The sequence below is a fragment of the Cetorhinus maximus genome, chromosome 11, assembly GCF_964194155.1.
Source record: "Cetorhinus maximus chromosome 11, sCetMax3.hap1.1, whole genome shotgun sequence".
NCBI classification, from domain to species: domain Eukaryota; kingdom Metazoa; phylum Chordata; class Chondrichthyes; order Lamniformes; family Cetorhinidae; genus Cetorhinus; species Cetorhinus maximus.
Window position 1 is genome coordinate 15,494,714 of NC_135889.1, and position 21,735 is coordinate 15,516,448.

Consider the following 21,735-nt stretch of genomic DNA (forward strand, 5'->3'; position numbering starts at 1 on the left):
GTGAGGCGCTCAGCGCACCCCAGCTCCAGGAAGCTGGGAGCAGTGAGGCGCTCAGCGCACTCCAGCTCCGGGAAGCTGGGAGCAGTGAAGCGCTCAGCGCACCCCAGCTCCGGGAAGCTGGGAGCAGTGAGGCGCTCAGCGCTCCCCAGCTCCGGGAAGCTGGGAGCAGTGAGGCGCTCAGCGCACCCCAGTTTCGGGAAGCTGGGAGCAGTGAGGCGCTCAGCACACCCCAGCCCCAGGAAGCTGGGAGCAGTGAGGCGCTCAGCGCACCCCAGCTCCAGGAAGCTGGGAGCAGTGAGGCGCTCAGCGCACTCCAGCTCCGGGAAGCTGGGAGCAGTGAAGCGCTCAGCGCACCCCAGCTCCGGGAAGCTGGGAGCAGTGAGGCGCTCAGCGCACCCCAGCTCCGGGATGCTGGGAGCAGTGAGGCGCCCAGCGCACCCCAGCTCCGGGAAGCTGGGAGCATTGAGGCGCTCAGCACACCCCATCCCCAGGAAGCTGGGAGCAGTGAGGCGCTCAGCACACCCCAGCTTCGGGAAGCTGGGAGCAGTGAGGCGCTCAGCGCACCCCAGCCCCAGGAAGCTGGGAGCAGTGAGGCGCTCAGCGCACCCCAGCCCCAGGAAGCTGGGAGCAGTGAGGCGCTCAGCACACCCCAGCCCCGGTAAGCTGGGAGCCGTGAGGCGCTCAGCGCACCCCAGCCCCAGGAAGCTGGGAGCAGTGAGGCGCTCAGCACACCCCAGCTCCGGGAAGCTGGGAGCAGTGAGGCGCTCAGCGCACCCCAGCCCCAGGAAGCTGCGAGCAGTGAGGCGCTCAGCACACCCCAGCCCCAGGAAGCTGGGAGCAGTGAGGCGCTCAGCGCACCCTAGCTCCAGGAATCTGGGAGCAGTGAGGCGCTCAGCGCACCCCAGCTCCGGGAAGCTGGGAGCAGTGAGGCGCTCAGCGCACCCCAGCCCCAGGAAGCTGGGAGCAGTGAGGCGCTCAGCACACCCCTGCCCCTGGATGCTGGGAGCAGTGAGGCGCTCAGCGCACCCCAGCCCCGGGAAGCTGGGAGCAGTGAGGCGCTCAGCGCACCCCAGCCCCAGGAAGCTGGGAGCTGTGAGGCGCTCAGCGCACCCCAGCTCCGGGAAGCTGGGAGCAGTGAGGCGCTCAGCGCACCCCAGCTCCGGGAAGCTGGGAGCAGTGAGGCGCTCAGCACACCCCAGCTTCGGGAAGCTGGGAGCAGAAACACCCCAGAGCGGGAATGGATTGGAGAGTCTTCTCCAGCAGAGAACAATTCAAACCTTGCGCCTTGCACAAACCCCTCACTGCCACCTGAGCGGAACATCTCCAATGGGACGGTTCAGGACAGTTTCCTCAGTCCATCCAAAGTGAGACAATTTGTGCACACTGAGGGTATGGAGGAGCAGACCAAAGGTCTGGAACTCTCAAATGCAAAACGTTTGACAAGCGACAACAGCTTTAAAATGGGAGTAAAGGTTGTTTCCATTAAACGTGCGTAACATTAAATCTACTACGCAATGTGTTGCGACCTTGGACTACCTTGCCAAGGTCAAGCTGACCCGTTGTTTCTGCAGGAGTGTGCGATACCGCACCTCAGCTCCTACAGGCAATGGTCACAATGGTGGTCCCATGGGCCATCGTTCTGGTCGGGAGGAAACGACTCTCGTTCCTCCGGCCTGGGTATTGTGCTGCCGGAAGGCAACTTCACCGTCTCTGAGGTTAAGGAGGTGGTGGGCGGGTGCCTCCTCTTGGCAGACGTACTCTACAATATTAATTAACGTGTATGCCCTGGTTCAAAACAGCGAGCGTCTGGCGGTCCTTCAGCAACTCCCACTGCTGCTGGTGACTTCCAGGCTGGTCATTCTGGGCGGTGACTTCACTGTATCATTGATGCGGCTGGACGATCCGGCAGGGCCGACAGCAGACTGGACGCCACGTCCAGACTCCTGATGGAAACAGTTCAGGATGCCAAGCTGCACGACGTCTTCAACAACCCTGCAGATGGAGCGCAGCGTAGATACACCTGGTCGCGGCCAGACGGGTCCATCCGTTCCAGGATAGACTTCCCATTTGTGTCCCGCGCGTTCGCAGTCAGATCCACCGACGTCAAGCCGGTGTTCTTCTCTGACCACTGCCTCCTACTGGCTGACTGTCACTTACAGGAAGACCAGAGGGTGGGCAGGGGGACATGGAAGCTGGACGTGCAACTGCTGACCCCAGAGAACACTGAGGAACTCAAGAGGGATTACAAAGGTTGGAGAACCGTGAAACCCCTCTGTGAGTCCCTGTCACACCGGTGGGAAGCCATCAAGGAGAACATCAAGATGATTTTCATCCTCAAAGGTGTCCAGAAAGCTAGAAAGGAACAGAGGGAAATGTCCCGACTCCAGGAAAAAAAGCAGAACCTGCTCCGGCTGCGGTCGATGGGGGTCGATGTCAAGGAGGAACTCCAAGAGGTGAAGAGCCAGCAAGCCTCGCTCTTTGCCTCAGAGGTCTCCAAGATCATCTTCAATTCCAGAGTCTGCTCCGTGGAGCAGGATGAGACGTGCTCACGTTTCTTCTTCCAAAAGGTACACAGAGAGAGCTCTGTGATCAGCAGCCTGAAGGAAGAAGACGGCTCAGTAAAGTCATCGCAGTCCGACATTTTGAGGATCAGCAAATCCTTTTATGCCGGATTGTATGACATGAAGCCCACAGACAGCACGGCCTCCCAGTCCTTCCTGTCCTCTATCACGGAGGTCTTAGACGACAGTACACGGGAGAGCCTGGACAAACCGCTAACTCCTGACGAACTAACTAAGGCCCTTGAGTCCTTTGAGAAGAGTAAAACTCCCGGAAGCGACGGCTTGCCGGCAGAGTTCTATTCGGCTCTGTGGAACTGGATCAGCCCAAACCTGCTAGAAGTGTACGAGAGTATGCTCCTGGCCGGCAGCATGTCAGAATCCATGAGGAAAGGCATCATCACCCTCATCTACAAGCACAAGGGGAAAGGGAGGAAATTAGAGATCAAGACCAATTTTAATGTTGAATGTGGACGATAAGATTCAGTCCAAGGTCATCACCAATCAGGTCAGATCTGCTCTGGAATTGGTGATCCACCCTGACCAGACCTGCACTCCACCCGGCAGGAAGATCTCTGACAGCCTCGCACTACTCAGGGATACGATTGCCTATGTGCAGGACAGGGGTGTGGACACCTGCCTCATCAGCCTGGATCAGGAGAAGGCCTTTGACAGAATATCGCACACCTACATGGTGGATGTGCTCTCCAAAATGGGATTTGGGGAGGGAATCCGCAACTGGATCCAACTGCTCTACGCAAACATCAGTAGCGCAGTCTCAATCAATGGGTGGGAATCAAATAGCTTTCCTATTAAATCTAGAGTCAGGCAGGGCTGCCCTCTCTCCCCTGTCCTGTTTGTGAGTTGCATAGAACCCTATGCTGAGTCCATCAGGAAGGATCCGGGCATAAGAGGAGTGACAATCCCAGGCAGTGGAGGCACTCAGGTCAAAGCCTCCCTGTACGTGGATGATGTCACCATTTTCTGCTCGGATCCGCTGTCGCTGTGCAGACAAATCCACATCTGCGACCAGCTCGAACTGGCCTCGAGAACCAAGGTAAATCATGGGAAGAGCAAGGCCATGTTCTTTGGGAACTGGGCTGACCGATCCTTTGTGCCCTTCACTGTCAGGGCTGACGGCCTGAAGGTGCTGGGGATATGGTTCGGAGGGACTGGGGCATGCATTAGAAACTGGAAGGAACGAGTCACTATGGTGGAAAGAAAACTGGGCATGTGGGAGCGACGCTCCCTCTCCATTGCGGGTAAGAACCTGGTCATCAGGTGTGAGGCACTCTCGCTGTTGCTGTACATGGCGCAGGTCTGGCCCATTCCAGACTCCTGCGCGATGGCGATCACTCGAGCCATCTTTCTCTTTATCTGAAGGTTGAAAATGGATCTTGTTCGCAGGGAGACGATGTACAAGCCTTTCAATAAAGGGGGGAAAATGTGCCCAACATCGCCCTCATCCTGATGGCCACCTTTGTGTACAGCTGCATCAAGCTGTGCATAGACCCTCAGTACGCAAACACCAAGTGTCACTACGTGCTGAGGTTCTACCTGTCCCCGGTGTTGCGAAGGAGGGGTCTGGCCACGCTACCACGGAACGCTCCAAGTAGTTGGACCGTGCTGTACCACCTGTCCCTCGTGGAAAAATTTATGCACAGAAACGCCCTTGATCTCAAGTCCATCAGGCAGTGGTCGGCATGTAAACTCCTAGAGGCCCTGCGGGAAAAGGAGCGGGTGGATCCTGTGGGATGGTTCCCTGAGCAGACTATCAAAGTCATTTGGCAGAATGCCTCATCGCCAGAACTTTCCAACAAGCACCAAGACGTAGCTTGGCTGGCGGTGAGAAAGGCCCTCCCCGTCAGATCCTTCCTACACGCCAGGAGTCTCACCCCCTCTGCACGCTGCCCTCGAGGTGGCTGTGGTGGGGAAGAGACCGTTGTTCACCTCCTTGTGGATTGTGCCTTTGCAAAGAAGATCTGGAGAGAGATGCAGTGGTTTCTGTCGAGGTTCATCCCGAGCAGTTCTGTGACACAGGACTCTGTGCTCTACAGGCTGTTCCCAGGGACACACACCAAGACAAATCGAGCAGCAGCTGGAGGATCATCAACTAGGTGAAAGACGCTCTTTGGTCTGCCCGAAACTTGTTGGTCTTCCAGCGCAAAGAGTTGTCCCCGACCGAGTGTTGCTGACTGGCACATTTCAAGGCCCAGGACTACGTGCTGAGGGACGCACTAAAGCTTGGGGCATCCATTGTAAAGACGCACAGGGAAAAGGTCGCTGTCTAAGATCCTTCTGCCATAGCGCACCAAGAGAATTGTACAGACCCCTCGGGCTGTATGATACACAATGAACATATGTAGTGAAAACTAAATGTATCATAATTGTATTGAAGCACCTCAGAGTGCAACATGATCTATGTCGATAACTTGAATTCCATTACACTGTCTGTAATGACTATGTTGAAATGACTGTAATGTTCATTGATTGTACTGAAGCACCTCGTGATCCATGTGGAAAAGTTGAATATGATTGCACTCTTCGTGATGGCCATTTTGAGATGTTTTGTAATGTTCTTCCAAATACTTTATGAATTAAGTATATTTTTCAAAAACAAAATGTCAGCAACACCAAGAGGAGGACCCTGGGACAGGCAGTCAGCAGCATCAAGAGGAGAGTGCGAGAGGAGGACCATGGGACAGGCAGTCAGCAGCACCTGGAGGAGAGAGCGAGAGGAGGACCATGGGACAGGCAGTCAGCAGCACCTGGAGGAGAGAGCAAGAGGAGGACCCTGGGACAGGCAGTCAGCAACACCTGGAGGAGAGAGCAAGAGGAGGACCATGGGACAGGCAGTCAGCAGCACCTGGAGGAGAGAGCGAGAGGAGGAGCCTGGGACAGGCGGTCAGCAGCACCTGGAGGAGAGAGCGAGAGGAGGACCCTGGGACAGGCAGTCAGCATCACCGAGAGGAGAGTGTGAGAGGAGGACCCTGGGACAGGCAGTCAGCAACACCTGGAGGAGAGTTTGAAAGGAGGACCTTGGGTCAGGCAGTCAGCAGCACCTAGAGGAGAGTTTGAGAGGAGGACCCTGGGACATGCAGTCAGCAGCACCTAGTGGGAATTGAACTGGTAAGTCTTTCTCTTTAATTTCTCTTTAATTTTTGTAAGCTCAGTAGTCTAGTTATAAGGTTGGGAAGGTAGCTGACTCAGCTGACTGTGTGACAGTTAACTGTCAATCACCTGAAGCCTGATTAGGGCCTGAATAGGTGTTGATTAATATTTGAAGCTTAACTAGTCTGAGTCATCTCTGCTCACCTCAGCTCTATTTAAGAAAGGGACTATTTAGAAGCATACTACAGCATACTCGCACACGAACAGGGGAGAGCCCTCATCATGAGTGAGACACAGCCAGAATGAGTGTGAGTATTGGCAATTTGGTGCACAGTGGGAATTCGCTGCATAGGGGAAGAGGTGCTCTTTGCATTTTTTCTTTGCTGTCCAACTTCTTAAATCTTCAGAGAGTGGTCTTGCCCTGCTGCAGCAGTAGAGGCTACAAGGGAAAGGAATGACTGGTAAGTAGTGGGTAAGGTCGGGTAAGTATTTACGACTGTTATCGCTTATAGTTTAAGATCATTTTGTGGTTTATCGTTTGTATAATCTGTAGCAATGAGGACCAGGAAAGAAAGGCCCCAGAGTAATTGATTCAAAAAGTTTAATTTAAAGGGATAAATCATGGCAGGAGCGCTCAAAGCCGTGGTGTGCTCGTCGTGCTCCTCGTGCTCCTCGTGCTCCTCGAAGCCGGGGACATTTCCAGTGCCCGGGACCAGCATGTGCGCAGGAAGTGTGTCCAGCTGCAGCTCCTGGAAGCTCGGGTTTCAGAGCTGAAACGGTGGCTGGGGACACTGTGGAGCATCCGCGAGTCTGAGAGCATCGTGTATAGCATGTTTAGAGAGGTGGTCACACCGCAGCTGAAGAGACTTGAGGAAGGAAGGGAATGGGTGACCACCAGGCAGTCCAAGAGAAACAGGCAGGTAGTTCAGGAGTCCCCTGGGGTCCCGCTCGCAAATCGGTATTCCATTTTGGAGGCTGATGAGGGCACTGGTTCCTCCAGGGAGTGCGGACAGAGCCAAGCTTCTGGCACCACAAGCAGCCTGTCTGTACAGGAGGGGAGGAAGAGAGGAAGAGCAATAGCAATAGGGGATTCCATAGTCAGGGGAACAGATAGGCGCTACTGTGGCCGTCAACGTGACTCCAGGATGGTGTGTTGCCTCCCTGGTGCCAGAGCCCGAGATGTCACTGAACGGCTGCAGGGCATCCTGAAGGGGGAGGGTGATAAGGCAGAGGTCATGATACCTGTTGGTACCAATAACATTGGTAGAAAGAGGGATGAGGTCTTGCATCAAGAATTCAGGGAGTTAGGCAGTAGACTAAAAAGCAAGACCTCTCGGGTTGTAATCTCTGGATTACTCCCAGTGCCACGTGCTAGTGAACTCAGAAATAGGAGAATAGCGCAGATGAATATGTGGCTTAAGAGTTGGTACAGGAGGGAGGGTTTTAGACTCCTGGATCACTGGGACCATTTCTGGGGAAGGTGGGACCTGTACAAGCGGGACGGTCTACATCTGAACCAGAGTGGGACTAACATCCTTGCAGGCGGGTTTGCTGGTGCTGTTGGGAGGAGTTTAAACTAATTCGGCAGGGGGAGAGGACACAGAATGTTAGCAGAATAGGGACACATCATAATACAGTAAAACAATCAAGTCAGAGGGAGTACAGCTGCATTAAGCTTCAAGGGAGTAAGGCAAGGCTGGATGGCCTCTACTTTAATGCCAGGAGTATTACAGGTAAAATGGATGAGTTAAGGGTGAGGATTGACACGTGGAATTATGATATAGTAGCCATCACTGAGACGTGGTCGAGGGAGGGGGAGGATTGGCAGCTCAACATTCCGGGATATAGAATCTTCAGGGGAGACAGGGGAGGGGGTAAAAGAGGAGGAGGTGTTGCATTATTAGTTAAGGAGTCAGTTACTGCAGTAAGGAGAGATGATACCTTGGAGGGGGCTTTGAATGAAGCTTTGTGAATAGAGTTTAGGAATAAAAAAAGGGGCAGCCACATTGTTAGGTGTTGATTATAGACCCCCAGATAGTCAGCGGGAAATTGAGGAGCAAATATGTGCACAATTCGCGGAGGTGTGTAAAAACAATAATAGGGTAATTATATTAGGTGATTTCAACTTTCCCAACATTAATTGGGATAGACATAGTGTTAAGGGCTTGGATGGGGTGGATTTCTTGAAATGTGTACAGAAGAACTTTTTAGGTCAATATGTAAAGGGTCCAACAAGGGACGGCGCAGTGCTGGACCTAATTCTGGGGAATGAAGCCGGACAAGTAGCTGAGGTGGTGGTGGGGGAGCATTTTAGTGATAGCGACCACAACATGGTACAATTTAAGCTTGTTATGGACAAAGAAATAGACAAGTTGCAAAAAAATGTTTTGGAAATCGGGGAGAGGGGATTTTAGTAATATAAGGCAGGATGAGGCCAAGGTAGACTGGGAACAGTTACTTGTGGGGAAATCTACAGAGGAGCAGTGGGGGGCATTCAAAATGGAAATGGGGAGGGTACAGGCTCAACATGTTCCCTCTAGGGTGATAGGAAGGAGTAACAAGCCCAGAGAACCATGGATGACCAGAGATATTCAGAATACAATGAGAAGGAAAAGAGAGGCTTTTAGCAGGTACAAGGGAAGCAAATCAGCAGAGGCATTAGTGGAGCACAGAAAGTGCAGGGTGGAGCTTAAGAAAGCAATTAGGAGAGCAAAGAGGGGATATGAGAAAGCTCTGGCTGGCAAAAGTAGGGAAAATCCCAAGATATTCTATAAGTATATCAATGGGAAGAGGATAACCAGGGAAAGAGTAGGGCCCATAAGGGACCAAGGGGGCAATCTATGGGTGGAGCCAGAGGACATCGCTAGAGTGTTGAATGAATACTTCACATCCGTCTTCACTCAAGAGAATGAGGATGAAGGTATCGGACTCAGGGAGAGAGACTGCAAGGTTCTTGAGCAAATTGATATAGGGAGTGACAAGGTATTGGAGGTGTTGGCAGGCTTAAAAGTGGACAAATCTCCAGGTCCAGATGATTTGTGTCCCAGACTGCTGAGGGAGGCAAAAAAGGAGATCGCAGGGGCTCTGACCAAAATTTTTAATTCCTCTCTGGCCACGGGGGAGGTGCCAGAGGACTGGAGAACAGCTAATGTGGTTCCGCTATTTAAGAAGGGTTGTAGAGATAAGCCATGGAACTACAGGCCAGTGAGTCTCAAGTCAGTGGTAGGAAAACTATTGGAGAAAGTTCTGAAGAAGAGAATCTATCTCCACTTGGAGAGGCAAGGTTTGATCAGGGATAGTCAGCATGGCTTTGTCAGAGGGAGGTCATGCCTAACAAATTTGATTGAATTTTTTGAGGAGGTGAGCAGGTGTGTAGATGAGGGTAGTGCAGTTGATGAAGTTTATGTGGATTTCAGCAAAGCCTTTGACAAGGTTCCACATGGGAGACTTATAAAGAAGGCAAATGCACATGGGATACAGGGTAATTTGATAAGGTGGATTCAAAATTGGCTTAGTTGTAGGAGACAGAGGGTGATGACAGAAGGCTGCTTTAGTGACTGGAAGCCAGTGTCCAGTGGCGTACCACAGGGATCTGTGCTGGATCCCCTATTATTCATCATTTATATAAACGACATAGATGACTATGTGGGGGGTAGGATTAGTAAGTTTGCGGATGACACAAAGATTGTCCGGGTGGTTAACAGTGAGGTTGAGTGTTTTGGGCTATAGGAAGATATAGACGGGATGGTCAAATGGGCAGATAAGTGGCAGGTGGAATTTAACCCTGAAAAGTGTGAGGTGAAACACTTTGGAAGGAGTAATTTGACAAGGAAGTATTCAATGAACGGCATGACACTAAGAAGTTCTGAGGAACAAAGGGATCTTGGCGCGTGTGTCCATAGATCTCTGAAGGCGGAGGGGCATGTTTTGTGGGGTGGTGAAAAAGGTATTTGGGACACATGCCTTTATTAATTGAGGCACAGATTACAAAAGTAGGGAGGTCATGTTGGAGTTGTATAGAACCTTGGTGAGGCCACAGCTGGAGTACTGTGTGCAGTTCTGGTCACCACATTATAGGAAGGTTGTGATTGCACTGGAGGGGGTGCAGAGGAGATTCACCAGGATGTTGTTGGGATGAAACGTTGAAGTTATGAAGAGAGGTTGGATAGACTTGGGTTGTTTTCGTTGGAGCAGAGAAGACTGAGGGGCGACCTGATCGAGGTGTACAAGATTATGAGGGGCATGGACAAGGTGGATAGGGAGCAGCTGTTCCCCTGAGTTGAAGGGTCAGTCACGAGGGGACATAAGTTCAAGGTGAGGGGCAGGAGGTTTAGGGGGGATGTGAGGAAAAACTTTTTTACCCAGAGGGTGGTGACGGTCTGGAATGCACTGCCTAGGAGGGTGGTGGAGGCGGGTTGCCACACATCCTTTAAAAAGTACCTGGATGAGCATGTCATAACATTCAAGGCTATGGGCCAAGTGCTGGTAAATGGGATTAGGTAGGTAGGTCAGGTGTTTCTCACGTGTCGGTGCAGACTCGATGGGCCGAAGGGCCTCTTCTCCACTGTGTGATTCTGTGATTCTGTGAAAGTCTGAAAGGAGGACCCTGGGACAGGCAACCAGCAGCACCTAGAGGAGAGTGTGAGAGGAGGACCTTGGGACAGGCAGTCAGCAGCACCTACAGGAGAGTGGAGAGGAGGACCACAAGCTAGACAGTCCACAGCACCTAGAGGCGAGTGTGAGAGGAGGACCTTGGGACGGGCAGTCAGCAGCACCTAGAGGACAGTGCGAGAGGAGGACCCTGGGTCAGGCAGTAGCAGCACCTAGAGGAGAGTGTGACAGGAGAACCCTGCGACAGGCAGTCAGCAGCAGCTAGAGGAGAGTAAGAGAAGGACTCTGGGACAGGTAGTTAGTAGCACCTAGAGGAGAGTGTGAGAGGAGGACCCTAGGAAAAGCAGTCAGCAGCACCTAGAGGACAATGTGAGAGGAGGACCCCAAGCTAGGCAGTCAGCCACACGTAGAGGAGAGTGTGACAGGAGAACCCTGCGACAGGCAGTCAGCAGCACCTAGAGGAGAGTGTGAGAGGAGGACCCTGGGACAGGCAGTCAGCAGCACCTAGAGGAGAGTGTGAGAGGAGGACTCTGGGTCAGGCAGTCAGCAGTACCTAGAGGAGAGTGCAGGAGGAGGACCCTAGGAAAGGCAGTCTGCAGCACCCAGAGGAGAGTGCAGGAGGAGGACCCTGGGACAAGCAGTCAGCAGCACTTAGAGGACAGTGCGAGAGGAGAACCCTGGGACAGACATTCAGCAGCACCTGGAGGAGAGTATGAGAGGAGGACCTTGGGACAGACATTCAGCAGCACCTGGAGGAGTGTGTGAGAGGAGGACCCTAGGAAAAGCAGTCAGAAGCACCTAGAGGACAATGTGAGAGGAGGACCCCAAGCTAGGCAGTCAGCAGCACCTGGAAGGGAGTGAGAGAGGAGGACCCCAAGCTAGGCAGTCCACAGCACCTAGAGGAGAGTGTGAGAGGAGGACCTTGGGACGGACAGTCAGCAGCACCTAGAGGACAGTGCGGGAGGAGGACCCCAAGCTAGGCAGTCAGCCGCACCTGCAGGAGAGTGTGTGAGGAGGACCCTGGGACAGGTAGTCAGCTGCACCTGGAGGAGAGTGTGAGAGGAGAACCCTGGGACAGGCAGTCTGCAGCACCTAGAGGAGAGTGTGAGAGGAGGACCCTGGGACAGGTAGTCAGCTGCACCTAGAGGAGAGTGTGAGAGGAGGACCCTGGGACAGGTAGTCAGCTGCACCTGGAGGAGAGTGTGAGAGGAGAACCCTGGGACAGGCAGTCTGTAGCACCTAGAGGAGAGTGCAGGAGGAGGACCCTGGGACAAGCAGTCAGCAGCACCTAGAGGACAGTGCGAGAGGAGGACCCCAAGCTAGGCAGTCAGCAGCTCCTGGAAGAGAGTGTGAGAGGAGGAACCTGGGACAGGCTGTCAGCAGCACCTAGAGGAGAGTGTGAGAGGAGGACCCCAAACTAGGCAGTCAGCAGCACCTAGAGGAAAGTGTGAGATGACGACCGCAATCTAGGCAGTCAGCAGCACCTAGAGGAGAGTGTGAGGAGGACCCTGGGTTAGGCAGTCAGCAGCACCTAGAGGAGAGTGTGAGAGGAGGACCGCAATCTAGGCAGTCAGCAGCACCTAGAGGAGAGCAGAGGAGCTATAAAAACAGCGTGAGAAGCAGTGAGAGTTGGAGAGCAGAGGTGACTGAGGGAGTTAGATGAGGAGGGAGGAGATACGCCTTTCCTTTTCCACCTTTCCTTAGAAAGAAGAGCGGGGTCCTTGGTAAAAAGGACATCGTGAGTAAATTAGAAAAGTGTAGTATTTTTAAACACGTTTCTGTACTTGGATTTATCTGAGAAGCACCAGGAATAAGGGAAATTTAGGGCCAATATAATGAAGTAATATAAATAATCCAAAGCAGAATAAAGTTAACGAAAGAGAAGTAGAGTTAAGACATGGCAGGGCAGCTCAGTTGAGTGGAATTCGTGTCCTGTGATATGTGCAAAGTCATGGATGCTACCGGTGTCCTAGACAACCACATGTACAGGAAATGCTGTCAGCTGCAAACACTTGAGTTCCTGGTTTCAGAGCTCGAGCGGCGGCTGGAGTCACTGTGGCACATCCACGAGGCTGAGAGATACGTGGATAGCACGTTGAAAGAGGTGGTCACACCGCAGATTAAGGGCCTGGAGATAGAGATGGAATGTGTGACCACCAGACAGTCCTAGGCAGGTAGTGCAGGACCTCAAAGGTAGTAATCTCCGGATTACTCCCAGTGCCCCGTGCCAGTGAGTACAGAAATAGGAGGATAAGGCATATGAATGCGTGGTTGGAAAGATGGTGCAAGAGGGAGGGCTTTAGATTCCTGGGTCACTGGGACTGGCTCTGGGGGAGATGGCACCTGAACAAGCTGGTCGGGTTGCACCTGAACAGAGCTGGGACTGAGTTCCTTGCGGGGCATTTTGCTACTGCCGTTGGGAGAGCTGTAAACTAACTTGGCAGGGGTATGGGAACCAAGAGAAAATATTAGAGAGGAATACCAGGGTGCACAAAATACTGGGAGAGACAGATAGCTCTAGTATAGAGAATAGTAAGTTAATAGGTGAGGTTGGGTGAGGGAGAAAGTACCACAATCTAAATCAGGGTTACTGTGCATGTACGTGAATGCACGGAGTATAGTAAATAAGATTGGGGAGTTACAGGTGCAGATTGCCATGTGGAAATATGATGTTGTGACGATAATAGAGACCTGACTCAAGGAAGGGCAGAACTGGGTGCTAAATATTCCCAGGTACAAGGTATTCAGAAAGGATAGGAAAGGAGGTGGGGTGTCGGTATTGGTTAAGGAGAGCTTTGCAGTGCTGGAGAAAGAGGATGTCCCAGGGGGTTCAAGGACAGAATCAATTTGGCTAGAGCTAAGGAACAAAAAGGGTGCAATTACATTGCTCGGTGTAGTCTATAGACCGCCAAGTAGTGAGAAGGGCGTAGAGGAACAAATCTGCAGGGAAATTATAGAGAGATGCAAACATTATAGAGTAGATATAATGGGGGACTTTAATTACCCCAATGTAGACTGGGACGGTGGTAGTGTAAAGGGTGGAGAGGGGCAAAAGTTCCTAGATTATGTTCAGGAAAATTTTCTACAGTTGCATGTGTCCAATCCAACAAGAAAGAACGCACTGCTGGATCTGGCTCTTAGAAATGAGGTGGGCCAAGTAGATCAAGTGTCAGTGGGGGAACATTTAGGATACAGTGATCATTGTATTGTATGTTTTCGGATGATGATAGAAAAAGGACGCTAGGTAATCCAGAGTAAGAATAATTAACTGGACGAGAGCCGACTTCGATGGGGCAAGAATGGAGCTGGGCCAGATAGACTGGAATGGAAGATTGGCGGGAAAAACTGTAGCTGAACAATGGGCTACTTTCAAAAAAGAATCAGTTTGGGCACAGTCAAGATATATTCCATCGAAAGGGAAAGGTAGGGCAAACAAATCCAGAGCTCCCTGGATGAAAAAGGAGATCGAAATTAAGATAAAAGTGTGCTTATGACAGGTGTCGGGTAGAAAATACAATTGGGAACCAAGAGGAATACAAAAGGTTCAGAGGGAGGTGAAAAAGCAAATAAGAGAAGTAAAAAGGGATTATGAGAAAAGACTGGCAGCCAGCATAAAGGGGAATCCCAAAGTCTTCTAAATGCCTATAAATAGTAAAAGGGTGGTAAAAGGAGGAGTAGGGCCGATTAGAGGCCTAGAAGTGAATTTACACATGGATGAAGGGGCCATGGCTGAGGTATTAAATGAATACTTTGCATCCATCTTTATGAAGGAGGTAGATGCTACCCAGGCCATGGTGACAGACCAGGAAATTCTGTCACTAGTTTAAAGGGTTCAAAATTGATAAGAAGGAAGTGTTGAATAGACTGTCGGTACTTAAAGTTGACAAGGCACCAGCACCAGACAAGATGCATCCAAGGACATTGAGGGAAGTGAGAGTAGAAATTGCAGGGGCACTGGCCATAATTTTTCAGTCTTCCCTAGACTCAGGGAGGTGCCAGATGACTGGAGAATTATAAACTTTACGCCCTTGTTCATAAAAGGTTGTAAGGATAAGTCCAGCAATTATAGACCAGTCAGTTTAACTTCAGTGGTGGACAAGATTCTAGAAACAATTATTCGGGATAGAATTAGTAGTCACATGGAAAAATATGGGATGATAAGCAACAGCCAGCATGGATTTCTAAAGGGGAAATTGTGTTCAACAAACTTGCTGGAGTTTTTTGAAGAGGTAACAGAAAAGGTCGATGAGGGTAATGCTGTTGATGTGGTGTATATGGACTTTCAAAAGGCATTCGATACAGTGTCACACAACAGACTTGTGAGAAAAGTTATTGCTGATGGAATAAAAAGGACAGTAGCAATGTGGATACAAAATTGGCTCAAAAATAGGAAAGCAGAGAGTAATGGTCAATGGATATTTTTCAGGCTGTAGGAAGGTTTATAGTGGAGTTCCCCAGGGGTCACTATTGGGACCCTTGCTTTTCCTGATATATATTAATAGTCAGAGTTATACAACACAAAAACAGGCCCTTCAGCCCATCGTGTCCATGCCAGCCATCAAGCACCTATCTATTGTAATCCCATTTTCCAGCACTTGGCCTGTAGCCCTGCATGCTATGGTGTTTCAAGGGCTTATCCGAATACTTCTTAAATGTTGTGAAGAAACATTAGATTCTGAGGGGACTTCACATGGTGGGTGCTGCGATGGGAGAGACTAGAACTAGGGTACACAGTTCAAAACTAAGGGGCCTCCCATTTAAGACAGAGATGAAGAGAATTTTTTTCTCAGTGTTGTTAGTCTGTGGAATTCACTTCCCAGAAAGTGATAGAGACAGGGTCACTGAATATTTTTAAGGCTGAGTTAGATGGATTCCTGATTGGCAAAGGAGTGAAAGGTTATAGGGTATAAGTCAGGGAAGTAGTGTTGAAACCACAATCGGATCAGCCATGATCTTATCAAATGGCGGAGCAGACTCGAAGGGCCAAATGGCCTATTCCTGGTCCTAATTCATATGTTTATATGTTAACAAGTTCCAGATTTCCATTACCCTTTCTGGAAAAGTGTGATTTTTTATTTCACTCCAAAATAGCCTAGCTGCAATTTTAAAATCATGCCCTCTTTTTCTGGATTTGCCTACCAAAGAAAAGTGTTTCGCTGAATCAGCCCTATTGAATTCTTCAATCATTTTAAATACTTTTATTAGACAAACCCTCAGCCATCTATACTCAAGAGCCAAGTTTATGCAACCTGTCCTCATAATTTAACCGTTCAAGCTCTGGCATTATTCTGTTTAATCTGCATTGTAATCCTTCCAAGGCCGATATCTATTGAGGTTCAGTGCACAAAACTGAATGTAGGACTTCAGATGAGGTCAGTCCAAGGCTTTGTAGAACCAAACCATAACTCCCACACTTTTGTATTCCAGTCTCCTTGAGATAAAAGCCAATATTTAATTAGCTTTTTTGATTATGTTTTGTATCTCTGCACTATTCAAATCACTTTGCTTCACCATAGATTTGGGTACCTCGCCAATAAGAAAATTTGCTGATACAGCCTTGACCTTTGAGAAAGACATAAGAGCAGAGTAGTGAATTGGGTAAAATAAGCAGATGGTGTCAGGATGGAATAGGCTGTTTAACAACGCTAATAGTGCATTTAGCGATTATGGCCATATCAGGAGAAAAAAAATAGTAAAACTTTGAAAGTAAAGGCACTATAACTGATGCATGAAGCATTCACAACAAGACAGATGAATTATCAGCACAAAAATAGTTAAATAAGTTTGACAAATTCAGTCGCAAGCCCCACACATAAAAATCAACTCAATTTAGTTTTTTTTTTAAAGAGAGAATGCAAAAATGTTCAACTCACCCATCGTTTTAATGCGATGGCTGAATTTGAATATTATATTGTTAGACATTATTATAGTAATTTAGCTGACGCTTTTATCCAAAGCAAACTCATAACGATGATGATAAGTACCATTTTGAAGGTGCTACTGTCATAGGTCTATATTTTTAGAAGTCTTGCTGTGATCTGGATGAAACTGAGCAACGAGCCGGATCTGGCCTACAGGCCATAGGTTTCCCGCCCCTGCCCTAACTCAATAGCACAGCATTTAGACACTCAACTGGGTGAAGACAAACCACTGATATAGCAAGTTGAACAATGGGATGCTGGCTGAGAAAGGGATTCCCAGATATGAACTAATCAAACTACAATTGGAATACACTGGCCATGACCTTATTTGAATCCCTGGGCAGTTGGGAGAGGGAAGGTCATGTAACAACCCAACTTTTTGTACATTTTAAGCACCTGCTTTCTTTGCAGAACAGGACAAGTAGCCGAGGCACTAAAAGGAACAGGAACCTGAGTGGATTCTTTCTTCTCTCTCCCTCTCCACCCAACTTGCAAGATTTTGAACCGTGTTTGCGGATGGTGACTAAACCAGGTGCCGCAAACAGAGTTTTTTGAAAGAAGCCAAGCGAGCACTACTGTCTCCAGAACTGATAAACTGCCTGCCTGCATCTTTAAACCGCCTCCATGCTGGAAGCATCAGAACCATGAAGTGAAAGCAGCAGGACTGCCAAATTGAGCCTGAAGGCAGCCAGGTCACCAAACTCCACAAACTGTAAATCCCTTTAAGATTACTGGACTCTACCTTGCTTAATCTATCCTTCACCATTCTGTAATCGATTTGTGTGTGTGCGAACTTCGAGTGTATGTGCGCGCAAAAGTCAAGAGCATATTTTATTTCACGGTTAAGCACAATCAAGGCTATCCTCCTTTCTTTGTTAGAACTCAAGAAAACCTGATTGTGTTTTTTATGATCACAGCGCGTAAACAGTTAACCACACTCACTGAACTGGCAAGTGTGTTCTTTTGTGGTCAAATGTGGAGAGGGAAAGGAGGAGCCAATTGACCCCTCTGCACCTGATCATAACAGTGGGAGGGAAGGTAGGAAGAAATTAAAATAAACACATTTTTTTTTTAAATGTGAGAGACTTGGAAATGCTGGTGTTCAGAAGAATTTGGGTGTTCTTGCACTAGAATCAGAGGAAGTTAACACGTAAGTACAGCAACTACAAAGGCAAATGGTGTGTGAGCATTTATTGGAAGGGGCTTGGAGTATTAAGAGCAAGGATGACTTACTATAATTTTCTAGGGATTTGGTGAAACCACACCTGAAATATTGTTTACAGTTTTAGCCTCTATGCAAGGAAGGATATACTTGCCTTAGGGAGGGATCAACTAAGGCTTACTAGGTTGATTCTTGGAATGAGAGATTGAGTAGGATAGGCTTATATTCTCTGGAGTTTGGAATAAAGAGAGGTGATCGCATTGAAGCATATACATTTCTTAGACAGCTTGACAGGGTACATGCTGAAAGGTTATTTCCCCTGGCTGAAGAGTCTAGAACTAGGGATCAAATTCTCAGGAAGGGGTCAGTCATTTAGGGCTGAGAAAAGAAGAAATTTCATCAAAGGTTTGTGAATGTTTGGAATTCTTTGTGGATTCTCAGTCGGTAACTTTATTCAAGACAGATCAAATATTTTTGGGGGGGGGGCACTAAGTGATCTAGACCTTGGTGTGCAGGGGACAATTTCAAAGTTTGCGGATAATACAAAGCTTGGGAGTGTTGTAAACTGCGAGGAGGACAATGTAGAATTTCAAAAGGGCATAGACAAGTTGGTGGAGTGGGCAGATAGGTGGCAGATGAAGTTCAATGTGGAGAAGTGTAAGGTGATGCATTTTGGTAGGAAGAACATGGACAGAAAAATATAAAATAAGGGGTGAAATTTTGAAGGGGGTGCAGGAGCAGAAAGACCTGGGTGTATATATCATAGATCATTGAAGGTGGCAGGACAGGTGGAGAAAGCAGTTGAGAAAGCATACAGTACCCCGGGCTTTATTAATAGGGGCACAGAGTACAAGAGCAAGGAGGTTATGCTGAATTTATATAAAACTTGTTAGACCTCAGCTGGAGTATTGTGTACAGTTCTGGGTGCCACATTATAGGAGGGATGTGCAGAAGAGGTTTACAAAAATGATTCCAGGGATAAGAAACTTCAGTTATGAAGATAGATTGGAGAGGTTGGGACTGTTCTCATTGGAGAGAAGGCGGCTAAGAGGAGATTTGATAGAGATGTTCAAAATCATGAGGGGGCTGGATAGAGTAGGTAGGGAGAAACTGTTCCTACTCATAAAAGGATCAAGAATGAGAGGGCACAAATTTAAAGTGATTTGCAAAAGGAGAAAATGTGATGTGAGAAAAAACCTTTTCACACAGTGGGTGGTTTGGGTCTGGAGTGCACTGCCAGGAAGTGTGGTGGAGGCAGGTTCAACTGAGGCATTTGAGAAGACATTAGATGATTATTTGAATAAAAACAACGTGCAGGGAGATATGGGGAAAAGGCAGGGCAATGGCACTAGGTCATAATGCTCATTTGGAGAGCTGGTGCAGACATGATGGGCCGAATGGTCTCCTTCTGCGCTGTTAAAAAATCTGAGATTCTGTGACGTCATTCTTCAATTGTAGAGTCAGATTCCACCTGGAGTACTGAATTCCGTTTGAGGCACTGTACCTCAGGAAGAATATGTTGGCTTTGAAGGGAGTGCAATGCTGGTTCAGCAGAATTTTCCAAGGTTTAAAAGGTTAAAATTATGACAGCTGGTTGCATAAACTTGGCCTTGAGTTTAGAATGTTGAGGGGTGATTTAATGATTTTAAAAAAAAGGTATAATCTGACTGCTCTTCAGAAAACATCAGAGGCTTGGCTAAATATTAATTGTTTCAAGATTAGCTCTCCTTTTCTAATAGATACCTGTGAAAAGAGCTCCACAAGTTTCCCAAAGGGGCCAATGCCTGCACAGGTCGGTCACAGTTCATCTTATTGCTAAATTGGTGCACTTTGCTTACCTGACATCCAGTACTGGATGAGCAGAAATTTCTTTCAATTAAATATCTGGAAGACTTAAACCATTGTTTTCTGTCCCCACTCCAAACTCCAATCCATAACTACTATCTCCATCTCTCTCCCTTGCAACCGTCTGAGATTAAACCAGTCTGCTCACAACCAGTGTCACATTTGATTCTGAGAAGAGCTTCCAACCTCATGTGCGCGCCATTATTAAGACCACCTATTTTCATGTCCGTAACATCACCCAACTTCACCCTGTCTCTGCTCATCGTCTGCTGAAACTCTCATCCATGCCTTCATTATCTCTAGACTTGACTATTCCAATGCACTCCTGGTTGGTCTCCTACATTCTATCTCCATAAATTTAAGGTCATCCAAAATATTGCTGCCTGTGTCTTAACTCGAACCAACTTCCATTCCTCCATCAACCCTGTGTTCATTGACCTACATTGGCTTCTGGTCAAGAATTTCTTGATTTTAAAATTCTCATCCTCGTTTTCAAATCCATCCATGGACTCGCCCCTCCCGGTCATCTCCTCCAGCCCCAAAACCTTCCAAGGTATCTGCGCTCCTCTAATTCTGGCCTCTTTTACACTCCCAATTTTAATCACTCCACCACTGTTGGTTATGCCTTCAGTTTCCTAGGCCCCAAGCTCTGGAACTCCTTCTTTACACCTCCCTCCCTTGCTCTCCTCCTTTAAGATGTTCCCTAAAAACTATCCCTTTGATCAAGCTTTTGGGCATCTGACCTAATATGTCCTTAGGTGGCTCAAAGCCAAGATGTTGTGACTCAAAGTTGAGAATTCTACCTACTGAGCCATTATCAACATCCTGGGGGTTACCATTAACCAGAAACTGAATTTGACTTGCCATATAAATACTGGCTACAAGAGCAGGTCAGAGGCAGGGAATTCTGCAATGAGTAACTCACCTCTTGACTCCCCAAAGCCTGTCCACCATCTACAAGGCACATTGTCAGGAGTGTGATGGAATACTCTCTATTTGCCTGGATGAGTGCAGCTCCCACAACATTCAAGAAGCTTGACACCATCCAGGACAAAGCAGCCCACTTGATTGGCACTCCATTCACAAACATTCACTCCCTCCATCATGATGCATAGTAGCAGCAGTGTGTACCATCTACAAGATGCACTGCAGGAACTCACCAAGGCTCCTTAGACAGCACCTTCCAAACCCATGACCGCTACCATCTAGAAGGACAAGGGCAGCAGATAGATGGGAACACCACCACCTGGAAGTTCCCTCCAAGCCACTCACCATTCTGACTTGGAAATATATCACCGTTCCTTCACTGTTGCTGGGTCAAATTCCTGGAACTCCCCCCCTAACAGTACTGTGGGTGTACCTAAACCACATGAACATGCAGCGGTTCCAGAAGGCAGCTCACCACCACCTTCTCAAGGGCAATTAGAGATGGGCAATAAATCCTGGCCCAACCAGCGAAGCCCACATCCCTTGAATGAATAAAAAAATCTGACGCCTTGGAGCCTTTATGTTTTACTGTCCATCATACTTCTTATTTTGACTGTTTCTTTTCTAATCTAATCTTCAGCACTCTTTTCATGTCTAGGATAGCCAATCTACCTGAGGAGTCTAAAGCACTTTAATATGCAACATGGGTTTGCCAGCTTCTTCGGAAATAATTCCACCACAGATTTTAAGTCTGACTCATATTTCTCCTCAGCACCTAACAGGGACTGATGACAGGACAAGTTATTACCTGTGACGGCCTTGTCAGAGAGTGGAGCCTCGCAATTAATCAGCTGACATCCAGGCAGGACGACGGATCCGTTTGACGGTGCAATCAGAGAATTGTAAGTCTTCCAGACATGTTGAAGTACTTCACAATTGTTCCACAGCTGCTTTCTAGTGAAGTAAATCAACAACCTCTAAATTACTTCAAAAGGAAAATCATTATATGCATTTCACTCACCAACCTTCAGGTTTGTTGCAGGTTTAATTTAGCAAAGGTTTAGTTATTAGATGTGGATGTGAAGATTGATAGTTTGACAATGATTCATCATGAGTTTACCATTCCTCACTGTGTTCAGTGTGGCACATTCCAAATGGCCCCGATTACGCTACCAAAATAATGGTGAGTTTAACGGCACTTAATGTGTAAATTGTCCAGAAGCTCGGGGGTGAGGAAGAGATATCCTGGGAGTTACTGGACAATCTGCACTGCTCATCAACAACTTAGATTGATTTCATGCCTTTAAGGTAACAAAACACTCCAAGGCACTTCACAGGAGCATATTAAAATAAAGTATGACACCGGGGCACATAAAGAGATAGTAGGTCAAAAGCTTGGCCAAAGTCTTAGGCTTTAAGAGTGGTCTTAAAGGAGGAAAGTGAGGTCGAGAGGTGGAGAAGTGTAAGGAGGGAATTCCAGAGCTTGGGGCGTAGGCAACCAAAGGCATGGCCACCAATGCCGGGGCAATTAAAATCAGGAATCCACAAGAGGCTAGAATCAGAGGGGCACAGACGTCTCCTAGGGCTGTGGGCCTGGGAG